This window comes from Lissotriton vulgaris, chromosome 1_1, assembly GCF_964263255.1.
Source record: "Lissotriton vulgaris chromosome 1_1, aLisVul1.2, whole genome shotgun sequence".
In the NCBI taxonomy this organism is placed as follows: domain Eukaryota; kingdom Metazoa; phylum Chordata; class Amphibia; order Caudata; family Salamandridae; genus Lissotriton; species Lissotriton vulgaris.
Window position 1 is genome coordinate 1082303060 of NC_141685.1, and position 16349 is coordinate 1082319408.

Genomic DNA, 16349 nt, shown 5'->3' on the forward strand with positions numbered 1-16349 from the left:
TTCTGGTATTTGCACAGTGAAAAGGCAAATCCAGGAAAAGATAAATTACTCACACCTTGATCTGAGGAACTCAAATTCCATATTAAATATACTAATATACTAACCAAACAACTGAATAACATAGCCACAACTCAAATTACTTCATATTTTTACTATACTCATTCTCAACAGTAATCCTTTATGGGTTCCGGAGTGGCGTGCTACTCGCCAGAATAGCGCTTCAACACCCATCAGGGGTAACAAGTGCTATATGAATGCAAATCTTTCTTCCCCTTTTATCCCTCGGCTAACCTTCTCACTCCAAGTAACTGACTAATATCCACCACCTAAATTACTTCATATTTCACCATAATAATTCACCACTAATCCTTTGTAGGCTTCCTGAATAGCGTGCGTCAACAAACGCTATATAAATACAAACCTTTGTCCTCCTCAATCCTTCTGCTATCATTCCAAATCCAATTAACCGACTAACCTTTCCACCACTTATAATGTACTTGCATGTTTCACTATACTAATTCAACACTAATCCTCTATTGGTCCCGGTGTAGCGTGCTACTCAACGAAAAAGCACTTCGACGCCTCGTCAGGGGTAGTAAGCGCTATATAAATGCAATTACAATACAATAAACAATAATATGCAGCTTTTTACAGGCACTACAGGCAATTAAAATGCTGTTATAAAATCGAATGCATCGAATTCAACAAACCCTCCCACTTTTGCCATTAGGGGTCAGAAAGAATCTCTAAGGGACCAAAAGGCTCCAGTGTGTAGTGTTAATCGCAGCTTCAGAGCTCCACAATCTCCAGCAGCAGCTGGTGGGCAGAAGAAATATGACAGTAAAAGTATGGCACACCCCCAAGAGGAGGGATACCAGTGGTACAAGGGCAGGAGAATCAATGATGCTGCAGTGACAGGGACCACCTAGAAGATCTCCACTTGGTAGATGCCAGGCAGGTGGTTAGTGCTAAATGTTGATGCAGTGCTTCCTATGTGCTAATGCTTAATTTGTAAAATACATAAATCAGAAAAATGAAAGTGACTACATTTTGTCTTAGGAGCCCTTCATCAGTACTGCCAAGCACCAAGGCTGTCTGCCCCTTATCATATCGCTTGCCTTTTTTTTCTCCACCATCCTACACTTCCTGTCTCTTCATCTCACCTCGAAGACTATTTTTCACCCATGCCCACTCCTTTTGTCACTGCCTTCCTAGTTTTCAATTCCCCCGTTTTCTTCCTTCCCTTCTCTTTCGTTGGGTTAAAATCTGATGAGGAAAAATTAGTGCTGGGTCCAACACCAGCACAAATTAAGCCCCCCTTTCTGTCCAGGTGGTAAGAACGCTCACATTGACTGCAAAATGCCTTAAGGTAATCCATTGTCAGTAATGCAGTATTTATATACATTTCACTTATTTTGCTTAATCTTAAATTCCTTTAACCTCTTCCATGCTGATGACGAACCCCAGCCGTCATGCACTACAGTGCTCGTGTGCTGATGACGGCTGGGGTTCGTCACGGCCCGCCCCTGTTCGTGCTGTTTACAGCACACCAGGGGAATCGCGGCCGGATGGAAGGGGTTAAGAGTATTTGTTTTTAGAGATGAGTTTCTGTAGATTGTTTCATGCAACATAGGCCACTTTTATAAATCATTGTTTCTTTATTGAATTTTTCATAAAGCTATATAGAACAAGTATATTTCTTGTTTTACAAAAAAGCAACATAAGACGATTGTCAGTGTATAGTGTGATCTAAGTTATCTCTAGATATCGGGGTGAATTTTAGGTTGTGGGTATTCAAGACGAGGCACGATTGAGAGGTCTGGGGTGAAGGCTGAATGCAGTGCAAGTTTCTCACACAGCCTTGTCAGACAGTCATAAAGGTGTTCAGATTACATGCGCATCCAATTCTGGGCCTCTCTTCAGACTACACAGAGCGTTGGCCAGATATATGCCAAGTGTAAGTATCATTTTGTATGAAAGTGTGTAAAGGAGGTGTGCACAGTTGTTGAAATAGTAACAATGTGAAAGGAAAATGCTGTATTTACAGCTGAGGAGCAAGAGAGCGTAGCATGATGAAGGGGAGGTGAATCAAGTAAGTACATGCAGAAGGATGGAGTGAAAAGGCAGCTATGAAGTGGAAGTCAGATATACCGCCACCTGGATGCAGAACAGCTATCTCAAGCTCAACTCTGAGAAGACTGAAGTCCTCATCTTGGGTGCCACCCCTGCCTCCTGGGATAACTTCTGGTGGCCCACAGCACTTGGAATCCCCCACAACCAAAGACCACGCACAGAACTTCTGCATCATCCTGAACTCGTCGCTCACCATGAATCGCCAGATCAACATGCCCCATCATCCTGCTTCCACAAGTTGCGCCTGCTCCAAAAGATCTTCAAGTGGATCCCCATCGAGCCCACTGCTGCAGAATCGACTTCGGCAACGCACTCCATACGCCAGCATCACCTGGAAACGCCTCAAACAACTGCAGAGCATTCAGAATGCCTCCACCTGACTCATCCTCAATGTCCAATCAACAAAGACTTACCTTCAAGCTCCTCACACAGTCTACAAAGCCATACACAATGCAGGACCTACATACCTTAACCATTGCTGCTTCCATTCCACACACCCACCTTCTCTCTGCCCAACTGGCCCTGACTACCATCCCACGAATCCGCAAGACCGCGGACGGAGGAAGATCCTTCTCATACCTTGCAGCAAAGACCTGGAACACCCTGCCTCTCCACCTCAGGCAATCACTGTCACTGCCTCAATTCAGAAATGACCTCAAGACTTGGCTCTTCAACTGAACCACAGCGCCTTCGATAGACCCGCTGTTCCCCCCAACATCCCCCTAGCGCCTTGAGACCCTTACATGTGAGTAGATGTGCTTTATAAGGCACCTGATTAATTGATATGTGGATGGTGTATTTCAGAGGGCTATAGCAAGAAAATGGGCATAAGTTACTAAAAGTACAAGAGTATAGCACAAATACATTTGAAGGGGAGAAAGAAAGGGAATGAGACAGTGCAAAGACAATTCCAGAGCACTATGTAATATTTAATTATCATCTCATATTTTCAGAAATAAAATATTTCGAAATCTATTTATTTGTCACAAATTCATTGTTTTTACTCTTTTATTAGGTTGAGCCTGTTGAAAGAGACCTATTCTCATTTAACCAAGAACTTACAATGGTTTAAAACCCCCTCAATACTAAACTTTGGCCAAGGTAAGACCTATAGGCTTTGCCAATGCTTCTCTGATACTGCTAATAGACATTTGCAAAGTCAATAGGTACAGCTTGCTTTAGGCATATGTTCAGTGTGATATACCAGTATGAATTAACAGAAAAATCATAATAGGCACCAACAACCAGTCAGGTGGCACACTGTGTGATGCACGGCACTTTAGTTCACACACACATTTTAAGGCATTGCTTAATTACATATGACACACCTCTTCAGAAGGATTCTTATTTACGAATTAACCTTATTGTGAATAGAACCTGTGACTGCAGCCAGGGAATAAATCCATTGCATTGTTTTCCCAGAATTGGAGCCTATGGCTTGCCTTCCTTAGTGGCATGTGAACAGACCTGGATAGAAGCAGGCCCTTGTCTTCCCCCGGTACACACATTGCTCTCTCCTTGCTGCTCCCCGGAGCCTCTAAAGATGCAGTACCTTTCAACAGCACTCGAATATCAGGCATAACTCTAGTTTGCACAATAGCAAGGGCAATACTCCCATCTAGTGGTCAGAACAGACTACAGAGCCAATTTTTTTTATTTCAGTAATTATTTATTGAAAAAATTATATTTACATGGTGCAGAGTGAACACATGGGAGATGAGAAAAGACCGGGAAAAGACGCCCGGGGGGGGGGGGGGTGGGGGGGGGGGGGGCAGAGCCAATTTTTTTAAATAGAATTTAGCAGTTAGTTGGTGATTGTTTTCTGACATCCGACTGTGCTGTTTCCCCTTCGGCGCAGGATTTCACCAGTATTGCCTTTACTATCTGTCCACTGTATATCTGTACTGTATATAAAAAAAAGTTTCTTAATAAAACCCATTGAAATAAAATAAAAAAAAGAATATTGCATCACTACTCGCTTATAATAAATTTATAAAAATTGCGTAGTGATGTTACAGTGACCAGTCTTTCAGGGAAAAAGCAAAGAGCGGAAAGACATCTTAAAGACACTAAGAGAAGAAAGTGTTCACCGCCTAAGCATACACACTCTGCAAGAAGCAAGAAGTAGGGAATAGAGTTGTTGACGTTATAAATGGTAATGTTTTATATGTATGGCTTTTTTTTGGGTGTAGTGTATGTATGTGTTTTGTTGTGGAATTAAGTGTGTTTTGTATTTTAGTTGTGTATTTGTGTGTGATTTGTATTGTATTTGTGCAGAGAAATTATGTGGGAGGTTGTTTAGTGGAAAAGGATTCATAGATAGTGAATATAAAGAAAGTATGAGTGGCTAAAGTAAAGTGAGAGATGACAGAAGTATTGTGTGGGAAGACTTGGCAAGAAAGGGAATTGAATGTAATTAATAAAGAAGAATGCATCCTTGTTTTTTTATAATGTGCAGACTGGATTCAGAGGTGTGGTGATTTGGAAAGATATGTAAAGTAGATTCGCTAGGTGTGAAAAGTACCATGTTTTGTTGTTGCTTGTGAAACCGGTTGGGTGTGTTTGGTGTAAATTGCTAAAAGATGGCAAAGTAGATAGGCAACTAAAGCATGTTGTCGAGATAGTAACATTGATAAGTTAAGGGTATAACTTATGTGTGTTAATATGGTATATGTGTTTTTATTTACATTTTAAAAATGCCTTTCTGGTTGTGGAAATGCGGTCAGGGAAGCCCGCACCTGTGATGCCTTCACAACTCACTAGAGTCGCTACAAAATATGGTTGTGTAAATGCAGTGGGGAAAGTACGTTGCTGCATATGCAAAAGAGAGAGAAAAATGAAATTAAATTGCCATTATTATCTAATCAAAACTGTTCACAAACACCAAAGATAGTCCCTTACAAGTGGGGAAAGTACGTTGCTACATATGCAAAAGAGAGAAAAATGGAATGAAATTGCCATTATGATCAAATCGAAACTGTTCACAAACACCAAAGATAATCCCTTACAACTGGGGAAATAAGAGAGCACTGCAATTTTAGCGAGCGTAGATATTAAAGAGTTTATAACCTTCAATGTATTGGATCTTTGAGCTATGAAGGTACTATCAAACACCAGGCCGGATGGCAAGTTACCGCACACAGCTCAAAAATATAATAAATAACATTAGTGTTGGTGAATGTTGTTGCTGTTTTGGCTTTAATGCCATAACTCCCCCTTTTCAGGACATTGATACCACTGCCCGGGAATTCGCAAACACTATCTCCAGGGCTGTTGACACTCTCGCCCCACTTAAATCCCACTATTGTGCCAGGAAACGCCCGTCAGCGCCCTGGTACTCAGAATCTCGTAGATTGCAAAGACAGGAGTGTAGGAGGCAAGAAAGGCTCTGGAGAGCTCAGCCAGATGCCGACCAACAGACCAAGCATAAAAATCTCCTCAAGAGCTACAAAGCGGCGGTCTTAGCCGAAAAGCAAACCTATTTTTCAAATCTTACCTCATCCCTCACCTCCCCTAGAGACCTTTTTAAGGTGGTAGATACCCTATCCCTTGTTCAACATCCCGATCCCATAGTTCCCTCTCAAGAACTCTGTGATCAGATCTCCACCTTCTTCCACACTAAAATCCTAGACATTTATACAGCAATCCAGACTCATAATCTCACTCATGTTCCTCCTTCCAGCCTAGAGCACATCCCACTCTCCAATGATTCCTATTCCAGTTTTCCCCTACTCACGATTGAGGCCCTCTGCAAACTTTTGGACTCGATCAAGTCAGGATCTCCCCTTGACCCCTGTTCGCTTAAAATCTTAAAAAATTGCAGGGACACCTTACTTCCCCCCTTGTTGGAAGTTATGAATAGGGCCATTTCCAGCGGATCATTTCCAGCAACCTGGAAGACTGCCATCGTTAAGCCCCTCTTGAAAAAGGCCTCCTTGGATCCTGGGACTTTGAAGAACTTTCGTCCCATCTCCCTCCTTCCTGCTCCAGCCAAGATGTTGGAGGCTCATTTGAATTTCCATCTCAGTGCCTTTCTTGATAAGACCTTCCTGCTTGACCCCTCTCAGCATGGCTTCCGAAAGGCACACAGCACTGAGTCAGCCCTCACAGTGGTGGTCAATAATATCCGCGCTAAGGTCGACAGTGGTCAGACTACTCTTCTGATCCTGCTCAACTTTACAGCTGCTTTTAACACCCTGTCCCCTACCATCTTGGCCTCCTGTCTCAGGGAGACGGGGGTGGAGGGACTGACTCTGAGCTTCCTCACTTCCTTCCTCAACCATCGGGAGCAAAGGGTCACATTGGGTGACTTCCTTCCACCGCCAGGCCTCTGCAGTGTGGGGTCTCGCAGGGCTCTTCCTTGAGCCCTACACTCTTCAACGTTTATGTGGCCCCACTTGCTAGGCTCGTCAGAACTTTTGGACTGGAAGTGCTCTCGTATGCCGATGCCACCCAGATCATGGTCTCTCTGTCGCAATCTGTTGAGAACACGGCCCTAAATTTTAGAAATTGCATGGAAGCAGTGGCAGGCTGGATGGCCTCGAACTTCCTCAAGTTAAATGGGGAAAAAACGGAGATTCTGGTCTTCGGTGGAAACAAGGAGGTCTGGTCAGCAAATTGGTGGCCACAGACACTGGGAACTTGCCCCCAGCCCTCTCCCGTTGCCCGCAACTTTTGAGTCACATTTGACACCTCACTTGCTTTTGACAAGCAAGTTAACAGAACGGTCTCAACCTGTTGTGGGGTTCTTAGAGTGTTAAGAAAACTTACCCATTATCTCTCTCCTGACGCCCGGAAATTGGTTGCGGTCGCCCTCCTATCCTCGCGACTGGACTACTGCAATGCCTTATATCTTGGCATGAGCAACAAACTACTCCATCGTCTGCAAGTCGTCCAGAACGATGTAGCGAGGTTTGTCGTTAATGCCCCCAGACGCTCTTCAGGAACCTTGATCAGGAAAAATCTTCACTGGCTCCCTGTGTATGCCAGGATCAAATTTAAAATCCTGACCATTACCCATCTAGCTCTTCACGGTGCTGGTGCTGAGGGCATCAGGTCCCTAGTGTCGACCTACGTCCCTGGTAGGGCCCTGCGCTCTGCCAGCCAGAACTTGCTGACCGTCCCCCGGGTCGCCAAGGCGAGATGGGAAGGCAAGGCTTTCTCTTCTCTCGCTCCCAGACTTTGGAGCAAGCTCCCCTTGGAACTCAGGGGCCAAGAATCTCTTGTCCTCTTCCGAAAGGGCCTTAAATCTCTGCTCTTCATTGAAGACTACTCTTAGGCCTCTATACCCCATATTTCTATATACGTACCTGGCTATTTTCCATCAATTGCGCCTTGACGCCTTTGGGCAAAGTTGCGCACTACAAATCCGTATTCAATCAATCAATCAATCAGGGAGTGCTCCAACAGGCCAAATATATTTTACAGTTTTTGATAATTTTGTTTATCTCACTGTAAAAATGATAAATGTTTTGCCTGTCAAAGCGCACCAGCAAACTCAGACTGCCCCTAATAAAAATATGCTACGGTAATGTGCCTTTAAAATACACAAAACAACATAAGGTTTAATAGTTTATAAACTTGGAACTGTTCATAAAATGCACTATATTAAGGGAAGCATAAAAATGTGTTAAAATGGAGTTCCAGTTGTGAAAATATTAAAAAGCTAGAACGCACTGTAACTTATTTAAACAATGTTATGTAGTGTGCGGTATATCCCAGTGCAAATAAACCCTGCGCCTGATGAAAAATTACCTTACACAGTAGGGAAAGTTCATAGCTGTACACAACTGCATTATACTGCGGGAAGCATAAAACTATGTGAAGCAGAAGTAGGACCCCAAGTTGCATCAGAAGTCAGCATGAAGAATAAAGTAAATATATTTAAAATGCAGTTGAGGAAGCATACAAAGAATGTAGACCAGTGTCTGGGATTTGTGAGGGAAGTGTTAAGTGTGTCAGCATGTGGTGAAAAGTAAGCAATGTTTAGGGGAGGTTTCCCATAAGAAAACAAATCATGGCATCTGTCTGCTGTTTCCCACTTTTGCCGACCAGAAGAACCATCTAGGATTATATTATTCATTTTTAAAACAAGTGTTGCTGTAGTGGGGGGCATTTAATAAAGTATAAACCGGCTGAGGAAGCGAGAGAGCAGTACTTCCTTATCGAGCTTACAAACTGAAGCACTTCTAATATAACCAATAGATACTGTGCCTTAAGATGGTGCAGCTTGCCCGGGGATGGGTGAGAAGTCACTGCAGTATTGTAAAAACTAAGCTAAATACAAAACAGTATTTGGGAGAGTGGTTGGTGATGCTATGATTACGTACGGTAATCCCCATTACTCTTAGTCCTACTCGTTCTCGATCCAGTCATCACTCATGAGGTATTCCACAGACAGGATACAAAACAGGAAACGCTTTTAGGCTCCACCCCCCCTACTGCCAGGTGCTATATTACACAAAGCCACTAGAAGCACATCCTGACACACCAAGCAACAAAGGCCTGGACAGGGAGGGAGGGCGGGAAGTATGACTGGGTCGAGGACGAGTAGGACTAAGAGTAATGGGGATTACCGCAAGTAATCATAGCATTACCTCTATGTCCCTCGTCCTCGACCCAGTCATCACTCATGAGGCATACCAAAGCAACGTCCAAACAGGCCTTTAGCAACCCAAACACAGCAAAACACAGACCAGACACAAAGGGGTGCAGCAAGTGAAAAAAGTTTAATACACAACCAGAACTCAGAGCCGAGGGGGAACCCCCACAGCTTGCAACACCCCACAACCAAAATTGGTCCGGTCAGGCAGGGCACAATTCAACCTGTAGTGCCTCACAAATGTGGACTTGGAGGCCCAGGTCCCAGCACGACAAATCTCATCAAGAGACACACCATGGTGAGCAGCCCAGGAGGCAGACACGCCCCTAGTGGAACGCGCCTGAACACCCGCCGGACAAGGCAAACCAGCACCACGATAGGCAAGAGTGATGACAGCCTTAATCCAGGGACCCAAGGTGAGCCTGGAAGCAGCCTTACCCTTACCAGCCAAACCAAAGGTGACAAAGAGAGAGTCTGAAGAGCGAAACACCCCAGAACGAGCCACATAAATGGACAAGGCACGCCTCAGGTCCAAAGAATGAAGCAACAGCTCAGAAGGAGAAGGACACAAAGAAGGAAGAACCAGCTCCTGAGAGGAACAGAAATGGGAGTGGACCTTGGGGACAAAACCAGGATCCAAAGAGAGCACAACAGCGTCATCCAGAAAACGCAAAAATGGGGGTGAACAACGCAAGGCCGTAAGCTCTCCCAACCACCTCGCAGAAGTAATGGCCACCAGAAAGCCACCTTGTAGAACAGAAACTTAAGGTCCACAGACTCCAAGGGTTCAAAGGGGGAAGACTGTAAAACACCCAACACCAAGGAGAGATCCCAAGGGGGCACCAGAGAACGAACAGAAGGGGAAGAAAGAGAAAAACTACGAAACAGACGAGAAACCACCAGGCCATCTGAAGAAAGAAAAGAATCCGGGTCCCGGAAGGCCCGGATAGCAGCCCACTGGCCCCTCAAGGTAGACACAGCAAAGCGCTCTGAAAGCCATCCAGAAAAAACTGAAGGACAGAAGACACAGGGCAAGAGGTAGGAGACAAACCAGAAGAGGAACACCACCTCGAGAAAGAAGACCAGTGCTTCGAGTAGGAAGACAAAGTAGACGGCCTACGGGAGGCCTGCATCACAGAAATGATGTGGTCGGGCAGACCACGAACCCCAAGAGACAACCGTTCAACCTCCAGACCGCCAAGGAGAGAGGAACCAGAAGAGGGGACGGGAACCTCAGAGGAGAGGGGTAGCAGGGCAGAAGCCAAGGAGGGCCCACCGCTAGGCCCAGCAGCAGGGGAAACCAGGACCTCCGCGGCCAGTGTGGAAGAACAGCCACCACCTGAGCCCCCTACCGCTGAACCTTCAGCAAGAAGGCAGGAATCAGAGGAAAGGGAGGAAAGGCATAAAGAAGCCAAGGAGGCCACCGGAGAGACGAGGCATCCACTCCCCAGGCGCCCACCTCCCGAGAACAGGGGAACCAGGGCATTGGACCGGGAGGCGAACAGGTCCAGACCCGGAGTCCTGAACCTCAGGCAAAGCAAGCGAAAAGTACGGGGAGCCAGGCACAGGGACAGAGAAGAAGGAAACCTCCGGCTCAATGAATCCGCCACCACGTTGTCCACACATCGAATGTGCTGAGCAGACAGGGCCAGAAGATTCTCCTCCGCCCAGTCCAAAATGGAGCAGGCCACCAGATTCGGGGAAGAACTGCGGGTCCCCCCCTGGTGATTGATATAGGCCACAGACACGGTGTTGTCCGATCTCACCAGGACATGGCAACCCCGCAGATGGAGATGGAAAAACGGAGCGCCCTCTCCACTGCAGACAACTCCCTCCAGTTGGACGACCTGCGGGACTCCAACGGAAGCAAACGATCCTGCACAGCCCAATGGTCCAGAGTCGCCCCGTAGCCGGAAGCGCTGGCATCCGTGGTCACAACCAGAGGAGGAGGCAGACGGAACAACATCCCCACGGAAAGGTGGAAAAGATCCAGCCACCATTGAAGAGCAGACACAATGTCCAGAGACACGGGCACAGGAACCGTATAATCCAGGACAGGAAAGGGGACCCACTGCTGCACATGCCACAGCAGAGGGCGCAGATGAACCCTGGCCCAGGGCACGGTGAAGACAGAAGCGGCCATGTGGCCCTGAACCTCCAGCCACTGAAGGAGGGGAGCCGAGGCTTGCGACAACAACTTCCTCAGCAAAGACTGAAGGCGACGAATACGGGCCTCCGGCAGGAACACCCTGCCCAACACAGAATCGAACACAGCTCCGATGAAGGTCCTCCGAGTGGCAGGCTCCAGGTGGCACTTTGGCAAGTTGATCAAGAACCTGTGTTCCCTGAGCGTAGTCATGGTCAAGAGAAGGTGGCGAGACATGACCTCCAGGGACGGAGCCTGAACCATCCAGTCGTCGAGATACGGGAACACCGACACCCCCAGGAGATGGAGATGGGCCAACAAGGGAGCCACCACCTTGGTGAACACCTTGGGGGCGGAACGAAGACCAAAGGGAAGGACGCAGAACTGCCAGTGCTGGCCCTCCAGGCAGAAGCGCAGGAAACTCTGATCCCTCACAGCCACTGGGACGTGTAGATACGCATCCTGGAGGACCAGAGTGGAGAACACCCAACCGGACTGGATCAGGGGAATAATCTTCTGGAGAGTCTCCATTTTGGACGGGATCTTCCTCACGAACAAGTTCAGACCCCGAAGGTTGATGACCACCCGGAAGCCCCCCGTGATCTTCGGCACCACAAAGATGATGGAGTAGACGCCCAACCCCCTCTCTGCCAACGGAACAGGGACAACCGCAAGCTTGCTGACCAAAGAACGAACCCCGTCCGAGAAGGCCAGGCGGCGGGAGGCATCCCGAGGAGAAGGGGTCACCACCACCCCAGAGGTGGGAGGGGGGGGGCAGGAACTCGATCCGGTAGCCCCTCGACAAGACATCCAGCACCCATCTGTCGGAGGTCGTCAGGCGCCAAGCAGGAAGGAACTGGCGAAGCCTCCCACCAACCAGAGGCGGACCACCAGCGAGAATGTCCCCTAGGCTGGCATAGTCAGGAATGCTGCGGACCAGACCCGGAACCCCTCTGGGGCTTCTTCTGAAACTTTCGGGGAAAAGACCGGCCAGCTCCACGCTGACTCCGAAACGAGGACTGCTGAAATCTGGAAGGCTGGCGGAAAGACCTGGCACAAGAGAAGGAGGAACCCCTATGGGGCAGAAGATCACGAAAGGACAAAGAATGCTTGCGCTCCTTGAAGACCTTGTACAGTTTCTCCTCCAGTGTGTCACCAAAAGACGGGCACCAGTGAAAGGCAGCCTCAAAGCCATGGAACGATGGGCCGCGTCCGTCTTCCAATCTCTCAGCAACAGGTTACGACGGGCAGCCACAGAGGAACCACAGGACATAGCGGAAGCCCTCACAGAGTCAAAGGCGATGTCCGACAGGAATTCCGCCTTGCGCTCCATAGACTCCAGCAACTCCGGACAACTGGCACCCTCCTGCATTGATGAAAACAGGGACTTGAAATCGGTCAGCAGAAACTGGGCAACATACGCCCCATAAACGCCAGAACGAATAGCCAGGTGTGAGGCGGCATAAGATTTCTTCAGGGCAGAATCCACCTTTTTGTCCACGCCGTCCTTCAGAATGTTATCATCCGCCATAAAAGGACGACCCACAAGACTGGCCACAACAGAGTCCACAGGAACGGAATCAGGCAAATTCTCCACCATATCCTGCAAGGGATAAAGCTTGGACATAAACCTGGGCATGGAAATATGATCAGGGTCCTTCCACTCCTTCAGCAGGACATCAGAGACAAAGGGATGGACCGTCAAGGAAGAGGCAACAGGCTTCCGAAACTGCGGCAAGAGCGAATCCCGAGAGGAACTCGGTGCAGAAACATCAGGAAATCCCATGTTAACCCGCACATGGGAAAGGACATCAGGCAAGAGATCCCTGGAAATGTACTTCCCCTGAAGCTCAACAGCAGACAGAGAGGACTCATCAGAATCAGCAGAGGACGAAATGTCAGAATAAAGAGCAGCAGAACCAGAAAGACCAGCAGCACCCTTCTTGTCCGCCTTCAAATCGGAGAGAGTCTCCAAGATAAGGCGCTTAATCCGGTCATCATCACCCTTCCTTGCACGCTTCACAGGAGGGGAGGAGGAGACCCCACTGGAATCAGGGGAAGAGGGAGGCACAGGGGAGGAATGCTTCTTTTTATGATGGTGCTTGCCCATAGTAACACACTCAACACACAAAGTAGTAGCAAGGAATGAGCACTACAAAGAGAAACACAACCTCCCAAAAGTCATATATATACAAGTAGGGCACAACCCAATTAACCCCCCCTAGGGACGACAGGTACAGGCCAGAAACGGCCAAAATGAACCAGTACTGGCGAAAAAACAACCAGGGAGGCAAGCCCCCCGACCCCCCAGCCAACCACAAACAGGCCCGAGGAGAAAAGGGGAGGGGCGGGCAAACGAAACCGTGGAAAAACATCCAGCGCGGCAGACAGAAGATAAATCCGCCATAGGAAGAGAGGCACTCACCCAGGCCGCCGGCAATTTATGCGGAGGCCGTCCAACCCCTCAGTCGTCCTGGACCAACAGAAGCGACCACCCAGGACCGGAGCACCCAGAGCCCACCCGGGCGTCCGGCCGGACAATCACACGGCAAGGAAGAGAAGACCCGTGCATGTGTGTACATCCTCGCTCATGCGCGGACACAGAGAGCAGCCGGGCGTCCCACGGAGCAGTAGAGAAAGCCCGGCTACAGGACCAGAATCGACCCGGGACCCCCGGAGAGGGGGCAGGAGCACTGCAAACCCCCTCGCCCCTCCCTCAACGAGAGAGGAACACCGGAGGAGACACCCGGGCCCCCACTCACCGAGGGGGCCAGGCGTGAGACGGGGCACCAAACGGGGAGTAGCGCGCCACAGTAACCAGAGCACACAGCCCCTACCTGCATGCCGACAGCAAGAAGCAGGTCAACCCCATCAAGGAACTTCTCGCACAGCAGGAGAACCACAGAGCAACAGCAGCAGGAACATCAGGGCAGCAGCAAACCAGGAAGACCCGAGAATCCAAGCAGCCCAGGTCTCCTGAGCCGAGGAGGAGACAGGGAAGCCCAGCAGCCCCACTCCAAGGAATCCCACGACGGTCCACGGGAGCCCCCCAGAGCCCAGCAGAGGAGGATCCACAGGACAAAGATGCAGGTAAGTGCCCGGCACTCACCCCAGCGTCTCCCATCAAGTAATCCACCGACAGGAAACAAAACAGGATGTGCTTCTAGTGGTTGTGTGTAATATAGCACCTGGCAGGAGGGGGGTGGAGCCTAAAAGCTTTTCCTGTTTTGTTTCCTGTCTGTGGAATACCTCATGAGTGATGACTGGGTCGCGGACGAGGGACCTAGAGGTAATGCAAATTAACTGCAGACACAAAATTATATCTATTTTGAGTAATAAAGCATAAACAGGTGTGAAAGTCCATGTAGTCCCGCTACGTGTATCCAGGTGCAATTACATCCCGGGACTAATGAAAATTTAACACAGACACTCTGGGAAGTTTGTAGCTTGCCAATAAAATGCATTAAATTTTCAAAGAATAAAAGTATGTAAAAAAAAATCATTATCGTCAGTGATTTGTAGCTGGTGCAGTGTATTGCTATTGCGCTGGTAACACTAGATAGAAATTAGAATTCTGTAAATGCAGTATCGGAGGACAATGTTCCTCAAAAAGTGACAATTAGGCCACAAATGGTCAATGTTTAAAGGACCAGATTTCCCAAAAAGCATAAGCTCAGTCTTAGCTCCATTAAGCTTCAAGAAGCATATAAGTATGTTAAGGTGCAATAAGATGTTCTTTAAAAAAGTAACAGAAATATTAAAAGAAATGTTTTATAGTAGGCAAAGCACAGTGTGTGTGTAATACTGCGCTTACAGCCTGAGGCGTGTTCAAATTTACCACAATTAGGCTGTGCGCCGAGTGGGAAAAGAGGAGCTGTGGGGGAGAGAAGGGGGCGCAAGGGAAACAGAGTAGCAGGAGGCAACAGGAGTCGAATGAGGAGAGAAAATGTGCAAAATATAAAGTAATAAAAAAATACCCTATCTCGGATGTTTTGTGGGTGCCGTCTCCTGTGCGGCGCTGTGTTCTGTGAGCGCTGGCATCGGGTGAAACCTTCAGGTTGCAGCTGTGAGGCAAGGCATGCAGAATGCCCAACAGAGTTTGTTGAGCGGTGCCAATTATAATAAAGGCCGGCTCGCCAAACACTTTTTTCCAATATTTCCTGTAGCACGCAGCTTATTAAAAATAGACAGTGCTGCAACCAAGAGCAGCCGTGAAAAACAAGCCGGGTGAAAGAGGCGCCGAACAAAACACGGCTTCTTTCATTTACTTGCTTCCCCGTGAAATGGATCCAAAAAACAAAAGCCAGCGAGTGGTGCACGTGCGCCACAGCAAGCCCTGGTTTCGGTTTCAATTATCACGCCTGTGTCTGGGCACCATAATTGAAACCACACGACGGCCTATCGGTGTCTATTACGCGCTTGGTGCGCGTAATAGACACCAACAGGCCGTGGGTGGAGCAATGCGCCCGCCTTTGGCCAATAGCGTGCAGTCTTTCATTAAAAGACGCCTGCTAAGGCCAATGGGGTATCTGAAAAGGAAACGCACACGCACAAGCGTGTGTGATTCCTAGGGCAGCTTAGATTCCCCGTTTTTCAATGATTAAAGGTATCGCGCTGCACGAGCACTGCTGCGCAGTGTACCGCTAAAAGCAAACTCCTAACTCTTCCAGCATTCACAACTATGCTTGGTGTCTCAATACTAACACCTTCACAATTTTAGAGGGAAGAGTTAAGCTTATCTGCGGTTTCATCTGCACTGCGGTTACTCTACTAGAACAGATACTATAGCGCAGGGCAGAGTCAAGTAGCAGCAGGCAGAGTCAAGACTCACAAGAGAGCACTACGATCATTCTTTGATATTCACCAGTTTAAAGCAACCAAACGCAGAATCATTTCCCAAACAGCTAATTTTGTTATATTTTCAGCAATTGTATTACATTTTCCAGCCAATGGTTATTATTTCGTTCAAGGGAGATTTTTCTCTCCTTGGAAGCTTGTACCGTAATTACCAAGAGACATGCGCATGTAAATTGACTTTCCAGCCAGTGCAGGTTTTGTTTTTTAATCAATATGTTGCTTTTTGTGACCCCTCAGGGAGACTGGTTTGGCCACCTACCTCTCACTAGCGTCTCAGAGGGTCCCTTACACCACCAGTAGGCAATGGCGATGCATTAGAATGCCCACCACAGCTGTGTTCTTGTGACCAGAGGAGGAATTTTGGCCCGGGTGTTCCCTTGACTTTAGGCAGTAGTGGTCTAACTACAGTAGGTGGGTTTCTTGAAGAAGTCCTATGTCCACTCGGAGAAAGGACAGCTCACAGAAGACGGAGTACCATTTAACTGGGTTATTACGACGTCAAACATTATAGGTAAGAATATGAAGTGTGTTAGTGGACATGGTTGTCACAGGGAGCGGTGGCTTAGTGTCACATGTTATGAAGGTGGTGCTGTGGTGTGTTGACATGACTCA